This window comes from Diabrotica virgifera, chromosome 2 (genome assembly GCF_917563875.1).
Source record: "Diabrotica virgifera virgifera chromosome 2, PGI_DIABVI_V3a".
In the NCBI taxonomy this organism is placed as follows: domain Eukaryota; kingdom Metazoa; phylum Arthropoda; class Insecta; order Coleoptera; family Chrysomelidae; genus Diabrotica; species Diabrotica virgifera.
In genome coordinates this window covers 175,651,271-175,668,995 of record NC_065444.1, presented here as the reverse complement: position 1 = coordinate 175,668,995, position 17,725 = coordinate 175,651,271, and the positions used below count along the sequence as shown (strand labels likewise).

The 17,725-nt window shown below is 34.2% G+C and overlaps 1 protein-coding gene and 1 long non-coding RNA gene across 3 annotated transcripts in view; one reads left to right on the top strand and one right to left on the bottom strand.

Moving 5' to 3' along the window:
* LOC114331068 (prolyl endopeptidase FAP) overlaps positions 1–17,725 on the top strand; it is a 413,168-nt gene that overhangs the window by 205,372 nt on the left and 190,071 nt on the right. The window lies entirely within an intron of this gene.
* LOC126880305 (uncharacterized) lies at positions 9,404–16,429 on the bottom strand. Of its 2 annotated transcripts, none has more exons than XR_007696551.1 (2): positions 15,998–16,429; positions 9,404–9,885 (listed from the first exon to the last, which is right to left on the bottom strand). It is a non-coding gene; the product is annotated as an uncharacterized LOC126880305 (long non-coding RNA). The 2 variants fall into 2 exon arrangements; XR_007696550.1 differs by lacking the exon at positions 15,998–16,429 and adding an exon at positions 9,974–10,815.

Genomic DNA, 17,725 nt, shown 5'->3' with positions numbered 1-17,725 from the left:
GTTAATAAAAACTTTCAATTGAAAACCAAAAGGAAATAAGATTCCCATTTGTAAATGTTATGTTTAAGAATAATAAGAAATAGCAAATATTAAGCATTGATTGCCTTTTTAAATAAAATAAAAAATATTTTGATTATAATTGTAACCCATATGTGTATTTTTTTTACTCTTTTCTTTTCTATCCCGATTAGGAACCATTAAGAAATATTTAGAAGCCACGGAAGTAAGTAATTAATTTATAATTCGCCCTGAGATTGAAAACATATTGATATGTGATCTGGTTAATTAATTAGATTAGTATTAATACATTGATTAAATTAAGTAACATATAAGAATATTATCTCATATCAATAATAAAGATCACATCAACTGTCGTCCAATGTGGAAAGCATTGTAAAGTATTTCTAGTGGCAAATTTGAAGGATAGAAAGAGTAAAGCCGGTATTTGAAAATTTATATGCCTGTGGTAAAAAGTGAGATACTTACATTTGATAACATAAAATTTTAGATCTCTTTAGGTACAAATTTTACATAACTGATTTAATATTTTATTTTTACGATATTTACATTTGATATATTTATTGACAATTTATAATATTTGGGTAAAAAAAAAGTCGTCTTGGTAACATACTAGTAAAATTTCATATTTGGCGGGGATAATACTTCTTGAAAACAAATGTCTGTGACAAGAAGCCAAAGCAAGGACAACAAAAAACAAAAAGAACATTCAGACCAAGAAGATATTTTAGACACGACAATCATGGCATCAGAACAGCAAGAATTATCAGGAATAGATAAACTATTACAACTGATGCAACTCCAGTCACAAAAACTGGATGACAATCAACGAAAAGTGGATCGAAAAATGGATGAAACACAACAAAAATTGGATCAGAAAATGGATAAAGTGGAGAAAAAAATGGATGACAATCAACAGGAAACAAAACAAGCGATAGAAGAGAACAATAAGAAAATAGAGGAACGCATAGAAAAGTATGAAATGAAAATTAAAGATCACATGCAAAAACAAGAAATGAGAATGAAGGACCACATGAAAGAACAAGAAATGAAAATTCAAAATAAAATGAAGGAGTTAACGAATTGCCAGAAAAAAGAAATGGAAAGTTTGGAAAACAAGTTGCAAAACGCTATTCAAGCAGACATAGAAGAAGTGGAAAGAAAGATTGCGGAAATCAATACGCAACAAAATGTCGGAGAAAGAAGAGAAATGGTTATACATAGCACAGATGACGTGAAGATAAGGTTTGGCGGGGATGTAAGAAGATTACACCCAGTGCCGTTCATTAATAGCCTGAAAAAGAAAATACAACACATCGGAAATTTCGATACAGCAAAAGAAACTATCAGAAACCATCTCAAATATGAAGCAAGCCTATGGTTCGATAGTAAAGAAGAAGAATTCGGCAATTGGCAACAATTTGAACAAAAATTTTTGAATTATTTCTGGGGAAAGGTCCAACAATTGGAAATTAACAAGGAATTGCAAAATGGGAAATACAATGATAGGATGGGTGTATCAGAAAGGACATATGCTTTGCAAATTTACAATAATGCAAAACATTTACAATATAATTACTCATCGGAACAATTAGTCGAACTGATTGCAAGACATTTCGAGGAAACGCTGGAAGATCATATCACATTGCAAAATTACAAAGACATAGATAGTTTATGCCAATTCCTACAAATAAGAGAATCACTTCTAAGAGAAAGAAAATCAAGAAGGTCGCGAGAAGATTACAGGCCCCGAGAAACACAAGATTACAGAGATAGAAATCAAAATAGGAGGGACTATACAAGACGAGATTTTAATCCCAGAAGGGAAAACGAAAATAGAGACAACGGAAGAGGAAATTATGAACAAAGAAATAGGCAATGGAATGAGGACAGAAATCGAGAATACCAGAATAGAAACACCACACGCTCAAATCAAGAAAACAGAAATAATGGTAGACAAAATGAACAGGGATATCGAGAAAACCGAAACAGATCCGACAGACCAAGAGAAAATAGAAGAGAAGTAAATAATACCCAGACAGATGAATATGACGGAGAGAGACATTATGACGAAAATATAAACAACGATGAGCAACCGGCGTCTTTTCACGACGGCGCTCACTAAAAACCAAAAATCAAACAGAAATCTTTTGTCACCCCAAGGAGTTTATTAAATTGGCAGGAAACAACGAAAAGAAAAATGGAGTTAATTTAAAATTTGTGGATGGATTTATCAACGAGAAACCAATTAAAATTATGATAGACACTGGATCTGAAATAACATTGGTCAACAGAAAACTAATAGAAGAAGTTAACTTAACAAATTTAATTTATAAAATACCTAGGGTAAATTTAGTGGGCGCAAACAAACGGACATTGGCAACTATAAATGAAGGCATACGAGTAATGGTACGACTGGGCAAGAATATGTATGCACTACAATGTGTAATAATGCCAAACATGTCACATGACATGATAGTAGGAGTGGACGAATTGGCAGAAAAACATGTAGTGATAGATTTTAAAAATAATACGATGAAACTAACAGAAGAAAAAGAAAAAGAACAGGACAAGGAACATGAGAAACAAAATACGGACGAATCAGGTAAAGAACAAACAGTGGAAATGAATTTGGCAGCGAAGCAAGGACAAAGAAGAAAAAGGAGAAAAGGTCAGAAAAAGATAAAAGAAAATGAAACCTGTGGCTCCTCAAAAGAAGAGTTGAGCCCAGAAGAAGAAAATTTGAGAGTATCAGAAACAAAGGAAACCTGGGATTCCTCAAAAGAAGAGACGGGCTCAGGAGAAGAAGAAATAAAGCTAAAAAATGAAAGTGAAAAGAATATGATTGAAACAGTGGTATTTGAAGAGGAGGTATATGCAAACGAGGATGCAGAATGCACGGTAAACATGTGTGAAGAATCTGAGAAAAAAGACAGAAAATTGATATGTGGAGAAGGGAAAGAAAAAGAATTGCGGTTGATGTTAAGAAACTACGAAAATTTGATCAATGAGGAAAACAGAGTGGCTAAAAAATACGAACATTCATTTGAGGTGAAAAACTTGGGAAATTTTCGATCAAAGACTTACCCGATTCCATACAAGTATCGACAAGAGGTGAAAGAAGAAATAAATAAAATGTTGGAAGATCAAATCATCGAAAGATGTGATTCACCGTATGTTAACCCGATTGTGATAGTAAAGAAAAGCAGTGGAGAATTGAGATTATGTTTAGATGCCAGGAATATCAACCAGCACACTGTATCACAATATGAATCACCTATAAACATCGAGGCCATTTTTGGAAGAATCACCGGGTCACACATATTTTCGAAAATTGACTTAAAACACAGTTTTTGGTTGATACCGTTAGCTGAAAAGTGTAGAAACTACACCGCTTTTTCTATTGATGGTATTGTCTACCGGTTTAAGGTAGTGCCGTTTGGATTGCAGAGTGCTTGTGCTGCACTCGTCCGAGCTCTACATACCATTTTGAATCGCCACGAAGATTTCATAGTTCATTATATCGATGATTTATTAATTTTTTCACAAGATACTCAGAGTCATCTGAAACACATAGAAATAATTCTGGAAGAATTGGACACAGCGGGATTGAAATTAAACATTGAAAAATGTCAATTTTTTCAAAAAGAAGTCATTTATTTGGGTTTTCAATTGGACACCAAAACAGTAAGATTATCCGAAGACAGAGTCAAGCTCATAGATGAATACCCAAGACCAACGAATTTGAAAACATTGAGAGGTTTTCTTGGCACGATTAATTATTTTAAAAAACTGATTCCCGATTTGAGCCAAAAGGAAATCCCTCTGATAAAGTTGCTTAAAAAAGGAATAAAATGGAATTGGAAAGAAGAACAGGAGGAAGCTTTCGAAACATTAAAACGAGAATTCGCAAAAGGAACGAAAATATACCACCCCATTTACAATTTACCTTTTATACTCCGAACTGATGCGTCCATACAAAAATTTGCAGGAGTTCTGTCTCAAATACAAAACGACCAAGAAGTGCCGATATGTTTTATATCGCGAGTGACTAAAACACATGAGAGAAAATATAGTGTTACAGAATTGGAGTTTGCCAGTGTACTATATTGCGTAAACAAATTGAGGTTTTACTTATTGGGAGCAAAATTCACAATCGAAACAGACCATGCAGCTTTAGTACATATCATGAAGAATAGATTAGTAAATAATAGAATACATAGAGGTATTCTATTATTACAGGAGTATGATTTTGAGTTCCGATATATAAAAGGAAAAGACAACATAATAGCCGACGCTCTAACACGGGATGAGGACGGGAAAAAAGGAAACAATTACTCTACAGGTGGGACTAAATAGATTAATACAAGAAGAAGGGATATATTCGTTAAATGAGATAAGGACAAACCAAGAAGACCTAGAGGAAAGAGAGAAAAGAAGAGCGGAAGTAGAAAATGACATATATTTTAAGAGAATAGACGGAAAGGAACTATATTTAGTGACACAGACATTGGCCGAAAAGATAATAAAGAAATTACATGAGGACAATGGGCATATCGGGAGCAGAAAAGTTTGGCTCGTTTTTAGGGAAAATTACATCAGCCGACAGGATTACCGCATTGCAAAGGAAATTACCCAGAAGTGCGATGTATGTCAAAAATATAAGAGTCGGAATTTCAAAAACGAAAATGTTGCCAAAAATATTGAAGCCCGAAACAAACTAGACATTGTAGCAATAGATATGTTAAGCGATCTAATTATGACCACTAAAAGGAACAAACATATTCTGGTAATGGTGGATGTGTTTTCAAAATACGTAAAATTATATAGTTGCCGCACCACAAAGGGGGAGGAAATATTAAGAAAAATCGACAATTTTATAGCCATAGTAGGAACACCAAAAAAGATCCTACTGGACAATGCAACGTATTTCCGAAATGATCGTTTCAAGGGACAACTTCGAGAACGAGGAATAGAGACAAATTTTGTCAGCATCAGGCATCCACAGAGTAATCCTTCGGAACGATTCATACAGGAAGTGACGAAATTTCTTCGCATTGCAACAGATGGTCAACATCGCCACTGGGACAGGAAAATGGCGGAAATAGAAAGGTATCTAAATACAATTCCGAGCACAGTAACAAAAGAGACCCCAGAATACATCATGAAGGGTGTATTGCCGATAAGGCCATGGGAAGACCAAGAGCCAAAAGAATATCAACAGGTGATTGAAACCGTACAGAGAAGATTACGGCGAAGCAACGAAAAATATATCCAAAGACAGGAACAAAATAGAAAAAGAAGACCAGTGACTTTCCAAAAGGGTGAAAAAGTACTCGTGAGGGCATTACGAGTATCAAATCTTCCTGGGGGCATTTGCGCAAAGTTGATGCCTGTTTTCGAAGGCCCGTACATCGTGAATAATGAAAATGGGATAAATAGTTATGAGTTGAGGCACAGGAACTCGGAAAAGATCCGAGGAATTTATAATATTCACGATGTATACAAATATCACGAATAAAAGACAGAATTACATGAAGTAGATAGTAAGTTAGGATATAAGAAGTAGATTAAAGTAAGGAAATATACAGGGAGTTGGTTTTGCCTCGAGAAAATTTATTTAAAAATGCAGATAAATTTTATCGAATACAAGGCGGGGATTTGTTATATTTCTATTTGATATGAAAATTAAATTTTGATAATTATAAACAAAATTCAATTTAATATAAAATAATTTCAATTTTCTCAACCACGGGCATATAAATTTAAAACAACCTGTATACAACAAATTGTTATATGTAATTTTAAGAAGTGATTAGAATAAGCGTACGAAACTCGGAACAATGTGCTTAGATAAACAAAGTGAATGACGCGTACCATTATCGTTCTTCTCGGAAGGTCGATCATTAGCCTATGCTAAATAAAACTCAGTGAAATAGATGATAGTTCATTATCGTTTTTCGCGGAAGGTTTCGATCATTAGCCTATGCTAAATAAGACTCATTTGAAAGAGAGAATAGGTCATTAAAATTTGTAAATAGTTAGAAAGTATTTTAGAATGGGAATTAAATATTTTCTTTTGAAATCCATTAAGCATATTTAGAAAGATTAAAAATTGGTTTTAAGGAATATTACGAATGAGAGTTGGTGGTGGAAAATTGATTTGTGAATCTGGAAGGGATATTTAGAAAGTAGGGGAATGGATGACAAAGTGAGAGCAGAATGTTTTGAGCTGTCGAGAAGTGAAGTCGAGTAGTAGACGGTAGTGTTCGAGGAGTGAGAAAGCCGGTGTAGTTCCGTGAGTGTGGAGTATTTATCGTGGAACGAGAAGTAGGCCAGGTCGAGAGTAAAAGAACCTCCTTGAGCCCAGAGTGTCCCGGTAGCTGATAGCAGTTTCGAAAAAGGTAGAACACAGCATCACGACAAAAGCAGGAACGAGAGCTATTCGAGCTAGTTTTTCAAAGGAGAACATCACTGGAAGCCAGGACGAGGTTTGATCGCAGCCAAGGATAGCAGGAAAGGGTCTTGTGTGAGGACATTTTCAGTTCACCAGGAAAAGGTCAGTCTCATTTGTTTGGACATGAATGTATGGGTTTTCGTATTAAATTCCACATAAAAAATTGAATAACATAATCAATAATATCAGAAAAGCTTCATCAAACTTAAATAGAGTTGTTCCTAATAACTCCTAATAGTTAAATGTTAATAAAAACTTTCAATTGAAAACCAAAAGGAAATAAGATTCCCATTTGTAAATGTTATGTTTAAGAATAATAAGAAATAGCAAATATTAAGTATTGATTGCCTTTTTAAATAAAATAAAAAATATTTTGATTATAATTGTAACCCATATGTGTATTTTTTTTACTCTTTTCTTTTCTATCCCGATTAGGAACCATTAAGAAATATTTAGAAGCCACGGAAGTAAGTAATTAATTTATAATTCGCCCTGAGATTGAAAACATATTGATATGTGATCTGGTTAATTAATTAGATTAGTATTAATACATTGATTAAATTAAGTAACATATAAGAATATTATCTCATATCAATAATAAAGATCACATCAGTATATAGTACGATAAAGTAAAACCAGCATGTCAAATAAATACTAATAAAACACTTGTTATACTTATATGTATTTATAAAATTGAAAAAATCGTTCCGAACAATATTTCACAACGTTTCTAAAAACTATTTTAAAAAATGCTACAAAAAAGACGACCCGTGTCACAGAAATGTCACAGCCAAAGCGGGCAATAAAAATTGCCTTAGGGAAACAGAAGAATATAGAAAAGTACAAGTATATAAGCACTTGACACATTATGTCAGATAAAATCTATTTCCCAAAACAAAAACCTCAGCTTTTATCCGTAACTCGGTGCAAAAATAAAGTCATTAATTAGGGCGGATTACCGAGAAACTGCCAATAAGGACAAATCGAATTATTCGTAAAGTAATTGAGCGTCTAATTAACTATCAATATTAGGAAATTGTTCAAAATGAATCAGGATTAAGGATGTGTTGAAATTTAAATTAAATTTTTTCAAATGTTAAAACACAAAAATTTAAAACTAGATGATGAGTAAAGGAATATTAATTAATAGATATAAATCAAATCTCGTATCAAGGGCGTAGACAGGGGAAGGGTTTTTTTGGGGGGTTAAGACCAAAAAGCGTTTTTGGGGGATGATAAACCAAAAAAGAAGATGTATTTGGTGATTTTTCTAGTGACATTCTTGGGTGTGAATCTGTCTTTTTAGTTTACTACTTCTGGTTTAAAAACAAACCATAGCTGTTTATATTATATTGTGTGTATTTGTATGTGGCGAGAGATGGTATTAGCGTTGATTGATGAATATGTTACCGGCCAAACCCGATTTCAGGACAAACTAGTTTGGCCTAGGCCAAACTAGTTTGTCCTAACCGCCTTAGGATAAACTAGTAGGCCAAACTAGTTTATCCTATCGCGCGTAGGCCAAACTAGCCAAACTAGTTTATCCTAGGCCAAATTAGTTTATCCTGATATAAATAAACACACTTCAGGCCAAACTAGTTTGGCCTGGGCCAAACTAGTTTATCCTGATATAAAGACGCACACTTCAGGCCAAATTAGTTTATCCTAATATAATAAAGATTCACACTTCAGGATAAACTAGTACGGCCTTCTTCTTCTTCTTCTTCTTCTTCTTGTAGTGCCTATCCGTTTCGGATGTTGGCGACCATCATGGCAATCTCTACTTTTCACACTGCTGCTCTGAAAAGACTTGTAGTGGTTGTGTTGAACCACGTACGCAGTGGCGTAGCTAGGGTGGGGCGGAGGGGGCGGTCCGCCCCGGGTGTCACCCTTTCGGGGGTGACACCCAAGAGACCCGATCACAAAAGAACGAATCGTTAATTTGTAACTTTAATCACTTTACAATCAAAATACAATTGGATATTACTTTATGAACACACGAAATCGAGAAAAGTTGAGGTCAAATAGGCATTTCTTGGATTTTTTACGTTAAAAGGAAAAAAAGCAGTTGATCTAAGTAACGAAATTCTCAAGAAGCTTGAAATTGATGGTTTAGATATTATGAAGTGCTATTCACAGAGATACGATAATGCAGCTGTTATGAGCGGCGTAGGTACATGGTGGACTACAAACTATTATTAAAGCAAAAAACAAAAACGCCATTTTCGTTGGATGTATTGATCATTTAATTAATTTGTGTTGCCAGCACCCTTTTGCACAAAATTCATCTAGGGTGACATTTTTCGGAACCGTAGAGGCAATTTTTAATTTTTTTTGCCGCTTCCAGTAGCTCCTGGGAAGTGCTTATTAAACACAGCAAAAAATCTGTTAACCTTCCGATGACCAACCTTTTTTTTTTTACACGGATGACCAAGGGGGCGAAAATGACCCCAGGTCAAAATTGTCAAAATTGTCAAAAATGACAATTAACAAAAAAATGAAGTTTTTTTGTAAATTTTTTTTTATGGCATGGACTTTATGTCATTCAGCCAGTCACAACATGAGTATTAGTGTCATGTGTAGTGTGTATGTTGAGTAAGTGTCTTGTTACTTTGCAAAGTCGGCGTCATTAGCGTAAAACTACTTGGAATTACACATAATAGACGCTATTTTACTAAACATCAACTTCAGAATATATTTTTTATTCGTAAAATATAGGGAATTTTTTTTATTTCAAAATATGAGGATATCTAGAATGATATTAAAGTCAAATAAAAAAATAATGAGTTAAAAATTGAAAATACTTTTAAATTTATTAAAGAAAAACCTACGCTTACCACAGCTATTTCTCAGTCGGAATTATTATTTTTAATTAGTTGGTTTGATTTAGATGAGCATGAGACATGACAGTTCAAATAAAACACTAGATAACTATAGAGAATATAATGTCAACAAAATTTTAAGTCCCTTTTTACATACAAATATTAATTTTGATTTCAATAGTTTATAAGAACAAAAGTAAGTAATTAATTAAAAAAAATAAACCAGAACCAGCTGTTTCCTTCACATAAATATAAAAATCATTGTATTTTAGTCCCCTTTTTAGACCCCTTAACCCAATCTAAATTGTACCTTGTTCTTTCTTGTTTTCTCCCATAAAATAAAATAAAATCTATTACCGTCCTTATTTCCTTCAATAAAAAAAATCATTTGCCTGGATAAACACACTGCAATCTTCCTTAAATTTTGTCAAAATGTCACGTCAAATATCGAACTTCTAAATAAATCTGCCAAATTTATTATTTCCAATATACTGAATAAATGTAAATCTGGTAAATAAATGTACTTCTATTACTTCTTTAAAGCCTCAGGATCGATAAATACATACAATTTTGTACTACCGGAACACCCTAGCAAAAGAAAAAGAAAATAAAAATAACTGAACTAACTTCTTAAAACTGAGAACCAATAAACTGAACAAAAATGACTTCAGCTTACCTTTAACATACAAAAGGGTCTATTACACGACTCTCAGCCTGGCCATTAATAAACATCGAATTAATCTCTAGAGGATTTTCCAAGACAAATCTTTACGTGCCCCAAATTTCCAGCACACCAACGGATACCTCAATAAGAGAATTCCCAGTACATCCCACCAAAGGATTGAAAAAGTACCATTTCAATTAAAAAAAACTGGGAATCCAAATCGCCGACCAGGCTTCAAGTGCTTTCTCAAAAATGTTTATTGAAAAGAATGAACGTTGTTGATTTGCTAACAAGGCGTTCAAAACAAAAAACTCTACAACAAAAATCTTCTCTCACTGACTCACACAAAAAGCATATACATCCAAACATACAAATTATACATCCTCCAAGGACAAAATAATCGGTTATAAACAACCAAAACTCAACAAACGTTACTACTAAATTTTCAACCGTAATAACTCCACCTTTCCTTCCGGAAAGAAAATTAAGTTTCTTTGAATTGAATCCCAAAGAAACTTGTTAAAAATACATACTATGTTACACTATCTACATCAGAATCCGATTCAACGTGGCTATCAGAGTTCTGTGGGTGAGGTTTCAAGTCTTTCACATGCCAGTGACCAATAGACTTACCATTATCATTTATTAATTCATATGTACAATAACCAACCTTACGCTTTACTCTAAAAGGTCCAACAAATCTATCAGCAAACTTAGATGTAAAATAATTAGCTTTATCAGAAAGAACATAGTTCTTTTTCCAAACTAAATCATTTTCCTTAAAATGAACATCCCTTCTTCTTAAATTATATCTTTCTCTGGTGTTATCTGAAGCTTTATCAATCCGCTTCTTAACCCAGTCTCTCAACTTATTCATATTTTTAGAACGATCATACACACGTTGTTTATTTTCTTCATTCCCTATTTTTAGATGATATTCACTTCCATGAGTCATCATCTCACAACCAAAATTAATGAAGTATGGTGTTTGACCTGTCACCTCATGTTTGGCAGTTCTAATAGCACAACCTAGTTCAGGTAAATTAACATCCCACAACCTATGATTATCTTTAACATAAGCCATCAACATGGTTTTCATGATACGATTAATTCGTTCAGTAGGGTTTGGATGAGGGGTAAAATTTGGAGTAAAAAGAAATCTGATTCCAAACTCTTGACAAAAAGATCTTAAAATATTACCTTTGAACTGACTTCCATTATCACATTTTAAGACTCTGGGAACACCAAACAAAAGAAATACATTTTCTTTTAAAATTTTACTTATAGAAGTGGCAGTTGCCTTTCTCAGAGGGAATAAAAGAGGAAATTTACTGAACTTATCAGTAACTACCAAAATCCAAGTATTACCAGCTGAACTTCTGGGCAATGGTCCAAATAAGTCCATACTGATGATCTCCCAAGGTTTTGTGGGTTCGACAGCCTGTCCCATATGTCCTGCAGGACTTTTCTGTTCAGGCTTCATCCTTAAACAAACCTCACATTTCCTTATATATTTCGTAATGTCCATTTTCATAAAAGGCCAATAGAAAAGGCGAGATACACGATGAAATGTTTTGTAGATACCTAAATGACCTGAAACACAAGAATCATGACACCTCTGAAGTATCTTATCTCGAAAATCTTTTGGAACTACAAGTTTCCAATATTCACAATCATCTCTTAAACTCGGAAAATCTTGATCAATATATTTATACAACTTATTATTTGCTAGTCTCCATCTGACAAATTTTAAAGGATTTTTATTTACATTATTACACATTTTCTTATACCATTTATCACTGGTAGAAGAAAAATCATATTCGTCACATTCGGGGTTTATTGCTTGAACATTACTTATTTCTACAGAATTTATCATATGTACACTATCAACAGGTAGTTCTAAAGCTCGCGAAAGGGTGTCAGGAACTATGTGATCCTTACCTTTGCGATGCAGTACTTCATAGTCAAACTGTTGCAGACGTAAGGCCCATCTACCAAGTCGTCCTTGAGGGTCCTTCAAATTGTCCAACCATAACAACGAGTAGCAATCAGTGATTACGTAGAACTTATAACCATCTAGATAAGCTCGTAAAGTTTCACACGCCCACAAAACACAGAGGCATTCACGCTCAACACTGCTATAGTTTCTCTCGGCTCTATTTAGAGTTCTAGACAAATAACAAATTACATGTTCAGTTTCATCATACTTTTGAGTAAGGACAGCTCCAAGACCATACGCTGACGCATCAGTTTGTACGTAAAAAGGTTTGTCAAAATTAGGACTAGACAAAATAGGTGCTGAGACAAGAGCGTCTTTAATACTCTGAAAAGCTTCCTCACAAGCTTTGTCCCAAACGAACTTCTTGTTCTTTTGTAATAATCTACACAAAGGTGAAATAAGATCTGAATAACTATTTACAAACTTACGATACCATCCTATAACTCCAAGGACTCTTCTGACTTCAGTGACATTGGTGGGTCGTGGAAGATTCACAATGGCCTCTACTTTTGCCGGATCTACAGACAGACCACTAGAGTTAACAACATAACCCAAGTATTTAAGTTCTGACACACAGAAAGAACATTTTTCTTTATTAAGGGTCAAATTGGCTTTTTTCAATCTGGCAAAGATTTCTGTCAAGACTTCGACATGTTTATCGTAAGTTGACGTAGCCAGACATATATCATCTAAGTACACAAAAACATACTCAGAGAGTTCAGGACCTAATAGATTATCTACTAATCTTTGAAACGTAGCTGGAGCGTTGTGCAATCCGAAAGGCATACGACAATACTGGAAAAGTCCACGCCCTGGCACAGTAAACGCCGTGTACTGCTTGCTCTCTTCAGTAAGACCCACCTGCCAATAGGCACTCTTAATGTCCATTGTTGACAAATATCTAGCTCCACCTAACTTACTTAAAATGCTATTTATATAGGGTAAAGGATAAGCATCACGCTCAGTAACACGATTTACTTTCCTAAAATCAACGCAAAAACGCCATTCCCCATTCTTTTTAGGTACCAGCAACACTGGTGAAGACCATCCGCTGTGTGACTGTTCGACAACACCAAGCTTCAGCATTTTCTCCAGCTCCTTGTTGATCATACCCTGCTTAATTGGTGATACCGGATAAAACCTCTGCTTGATTGGTTCTTGTTGACTAACTACAATTTTGTGTTGAACTACATTAGTACAAGTTAATTTGTCTGGGTCGATACTAGAAAAATAAGAATCAACGAGTTCGTTAAGCTGTTTACGTTGCTCTGGTAGAAGTTCAGATTCCGATTGTATCGAATTAACCACTGGAACACTCATAACTTCCGAAGAGAAAAACCACTCTCCTTTTCGTAAATCTGGTACAATACCCATTCGCACCCAGAAATCTACACCTAGTACTAAAGAGTGTCTACACTGTGGCCAAACGAAAACATCAATTACCTTAACAACATCACGAAGTTTTATAGGCACCGAAGCTACACCTAATAAAGGACTCTGACTACCATCCGCAACTCTGCAAGACCCATCTGGAACAGTTTTTAAATGTACACCTAAACTACGTAAAATCTCCCATGTAGGCATATTTACAAAAACTTTATTGGCTCCACAATCCAATAAACCGAATACTGTCTTACCTAAGATATCAACTTCTACATAAGGACATTCACTGTCATTACTCTGTGCTAAAATATAATCTAAAACTAACTTAAATGAATAAAAATTATCACTACCTTCTTCCTTATCGACCGTTAACTGTCCGTTCCGATTCGAGATAGCCCGGTCGTCCACTATCTCCGGTTGCCGTTTCCCGAATTATTTCCAGAATTGTTTCCAGTTCTAGAATTATTATTGTTACGATTCTGTGAATTACATTGAGGACAAGTATTTTTAGTAAAACCTTCCTTGTTACAACCAAAGCATCTAAACACACGTTTTGGCCTCTTACAGTCCTTAACCACGTGACCATACTCATTACAGCGCCAGCATTTAGGTACAAACGCCTCTACTTCTTGTACAACGTGATGACGAGAAGAATTAGCTCTACTACTAGAAGAAGGCTTAAACGACTCAATATTAATTCGAGTTTGCTCAATTTTTCGACACAAGTCAATTAAATCAAAAGGACTCTTTACTTCGACTAAAGTTAATCTTTCCTGATAAAAAGGTAAAATGTTTTTAAGTAACACCTGCATTTTTAAACTGTCCGGAACTGGTGTTGGCATTTGTTCGAACTTACTGGTCATCTTGGCAACAAACATACCAATAGATTCGTTAGATTCCTGAGTAGTATGAAGAATATCCTGCCAGATCTCATCTGCAGAAAGGGTAAATTCTTCCGTCATTAAGCTCACTAAACTATCCCAGTTGCTAGCATAGTTCCTATACAATTTATAAAAACCTAAAGCGTTACCAGTAAATAAATCTCTAGCACAAGAAAATAACTGAATTTTATTTACATTACGTGACCTACAATACTCCTCAACTTCTTCAAGAAATACAGAAAAATTTTGCGGTTTACCAGAATACTTAATTCCCCACTTATATACAGGTTCTGAAGGAAAATTATTAGATGACAAGGAAACAATGGGATTAATTGTTGAATTCGAAGTTTGATTTGTTTGGTTACTCACATTCGGTGCAGAAATATTTCGAGTAGGGGTAGAATTACCATTAGGATCATTTAAATTAAGACCTGATAAATCAATATGATGATAAAAATTAGGATCAGTAGGCATCTCTACAGAAACAACATTACTAGTTTTCAAAACATTAGACTTAGTAGTATATTCACCTATCAAATCCATCAATTTCTTTAACAATGCAGAACGCTTTGACATTTCATCAGTGCCTGTACTGTGAATACGGTTCAATCTACCAGAAAGATGTGCAAACTTAGTCTCAATTCTTCTTACTTGGTTTGCAGTACCTGTAAAAACATTAACAACATCCTGAATCTCTTTTAATTTATTTTCACAATTTGTCAACTCAGCAGGAATATCAGGGGGTAAATCAAAGTTAGGGATTTTGCCAGATTTTTCTAAAACTAGGCAACTACGCAAAGTACTCTTTAACTCTTCTACCTTACAATTAGTCAAAACAATACCTCTCATTTGCAACTCAACTTCAAGTTCGTCTTTGACCAAACGGTCAACATCAAGTTTAAACGACATTTTCTTTTAGAGAAATTAAAATACACAAAAAAATAAGACAAGAAAACCTCTACCTCACTTTAAATAAAAGTACATTTAACTTTTGATTATTAATTTTCAACTTCTGTAACTCTACGTAACCTATGTCTTACTTGAACTATCTAAAAAAAAATAAAAATCTCGGGTGGTTGAAAAGCCCCTTAAGTTGGCCGCCAAAAATGTACCACAGCTATTTCTCAGTCGGAATTATTATTTTTAATTAGTTGGTTTGATTTAGATGAGCATGAGACATGACAGTTCAAATAAAACACTAGATAACTATAGAGAATATAATGTCAACAAAATTTTAAGTCCCTTTTTACATACAAATATTAATTTTGATTTCAATAGTTTATAAGAACAAAAGTAAGTAATTAATTAAAAAAAATAAACCAGAACCAGCTGTTTCCTTCACATAAATATAAAAATCATTGTATTTTAGTCCCCTTTTTAGACCCCTTAACCCAATCTAAATTGTACCTTCTTCTTTCTTATTTTCTCCCATAAAATAAAATAAAATCTATTACCGTCCTTATTTCCTTCAATAAAAAAAATCATTTGCCTGGATAAACACACTGCAATCTTCCTTAAATTTTGTCAAAATGTCACGTCAAATATCGAACTTCTAAATAAATCTGCCAAATTTATTATTTCCAATATACTGAATAAATGTAAATCTGGTAAATAAATGTACTTCTATTACTTCTTTAAAGCCTCAGGATCGATAAATACATACAATTTTGTACTACCGGAACACCCTAGCAAAAGAAAAAGAAAATAAAAATAACTGAACTAACTTCTTAAAACTGAGAACCAATAAACTGAACAAAAATGACTTCAGCTTACCTTTAACATACAAAAGGGTCTATTACACGACTCTCAGCCTGGCCATTAATAAACATCGAATTAATCTCTAGAGGATTTTCCAAGACAAATCTTTACGTGCCCCAAATTTCCAGCACACCAACGGATACCTCAATAAGAGAATTCCCAGTACATCCCACCAAAGGATTGAAAAAGTACCATTTCAATTAAAAAAAACTGGGAATCCAAATCGCCGACCAGGCTTCAAGTGCTTTCTCAAAAATGTTTATTGAAAAGAATGAACGTTGTTGATTTGCTAACAAGGCGTTCAAAACAAAAAACTCTACAACAAAAATCTTCTCTCACTGACTCACACAAAAAGCATATACATCCAAACATACAAATTATACATCCTCCAAGGACAAAATAATCGGTTATAAACAACCAAAACTCAACAAACGTTACTACTAAATTTTCAACCGTAATACGCTGGGGTCACTTTTTTCCCCGCTTGGTCATCCGAAGGTTAAACAACTTTCCACAACGCGTTGGAGTGCTCACTATGCTGCAGTTAAAGTATTGACAGAACATTTTGATTGTGTTGTTGCTTCAAATGAGAAATTATGTCATCATTTCTTTTGGAATAATGTACTAAGAGAAATACATTTTTGTCAGATTGAATTGCAAAGTAAAGACATAACCTTTGATCAATCAGCGACCAGAATAGGGGCACTTCGTCTTTATAAAGTAATATATTTTGCCACGAAAACATATGAGGACGACGACATTCCCACGAAAAACTAATTCGACGTAAACAAGGAATGGATGGTGAGTTAACTACCGATACAGGAGTCATATTTCGAGCCTAACTTCAAAAGGATATGCTAGAATGTTTTGACCTATTCAATGTTCAATGTCCATTCATGGACTTTGATCTTGTGTCTTGCTTTGCTTTTCACGAACAGTTGAATTTAGCTGTTTCAACATTTTGTGACTTTTACCATGAAGAAGTATCAGAAGCAGACCTCCTACTATAAACACCAAGGCTCAGAAGACAAGCGGCCAATATTACAGCCTCAAAATGGTTAGCTGTCTACTTTATAAAATTCATTGTGGAATGGGATTTCATGGAATCCCTCTCAAACTTAATGGTCGCATTAAAATTGTTTATGACCATTTGTGTATCGGTTGCTTCATATCAGAGAAGTTTTAGTAAGCTAAAATTAATCAAGAAGCTAGCAACAATGGCGCAAACAAGGCCAAATAACCTCGGTTTATTAAATTACTATCGAACATAAAGCAACACAAAACATAAATAATATTTATAGAAAATGTGATTTCAGATTTTGCCGCTAGTAAAGCTAGAAAAAATATATTTGAATGTCTTCCCCATCGTACTACGTAATATATCTTGTATGTTACAGAGATCTCTTATTCTGTCGTTCGGTATCCTGTCTCTGTGTTTTCCCAGTTATTGAACTCAACGTTCTCATTTCTGATGTTCTCAGTATCCTCTTGGTTTCTGCTGTGTCACATCTTGTTTCTATCGCGTACGTCATGGTCGGTCTTACACATGATTTGTATATGTATGCGTACTTTCCCTTCTAGCCTAATATCTTTGTTTCTCCAGATGACATCCCTTAGACATCCTGACACGTAATTGGCTTTATTTGCTTGCTTTCGAACGCTCTCTTTAACATCTCCATAACTACATATTTCGACTCCCAGATATTGGAATCTCGAGACTTGTTCAATTAGTTCGTTGTTAAT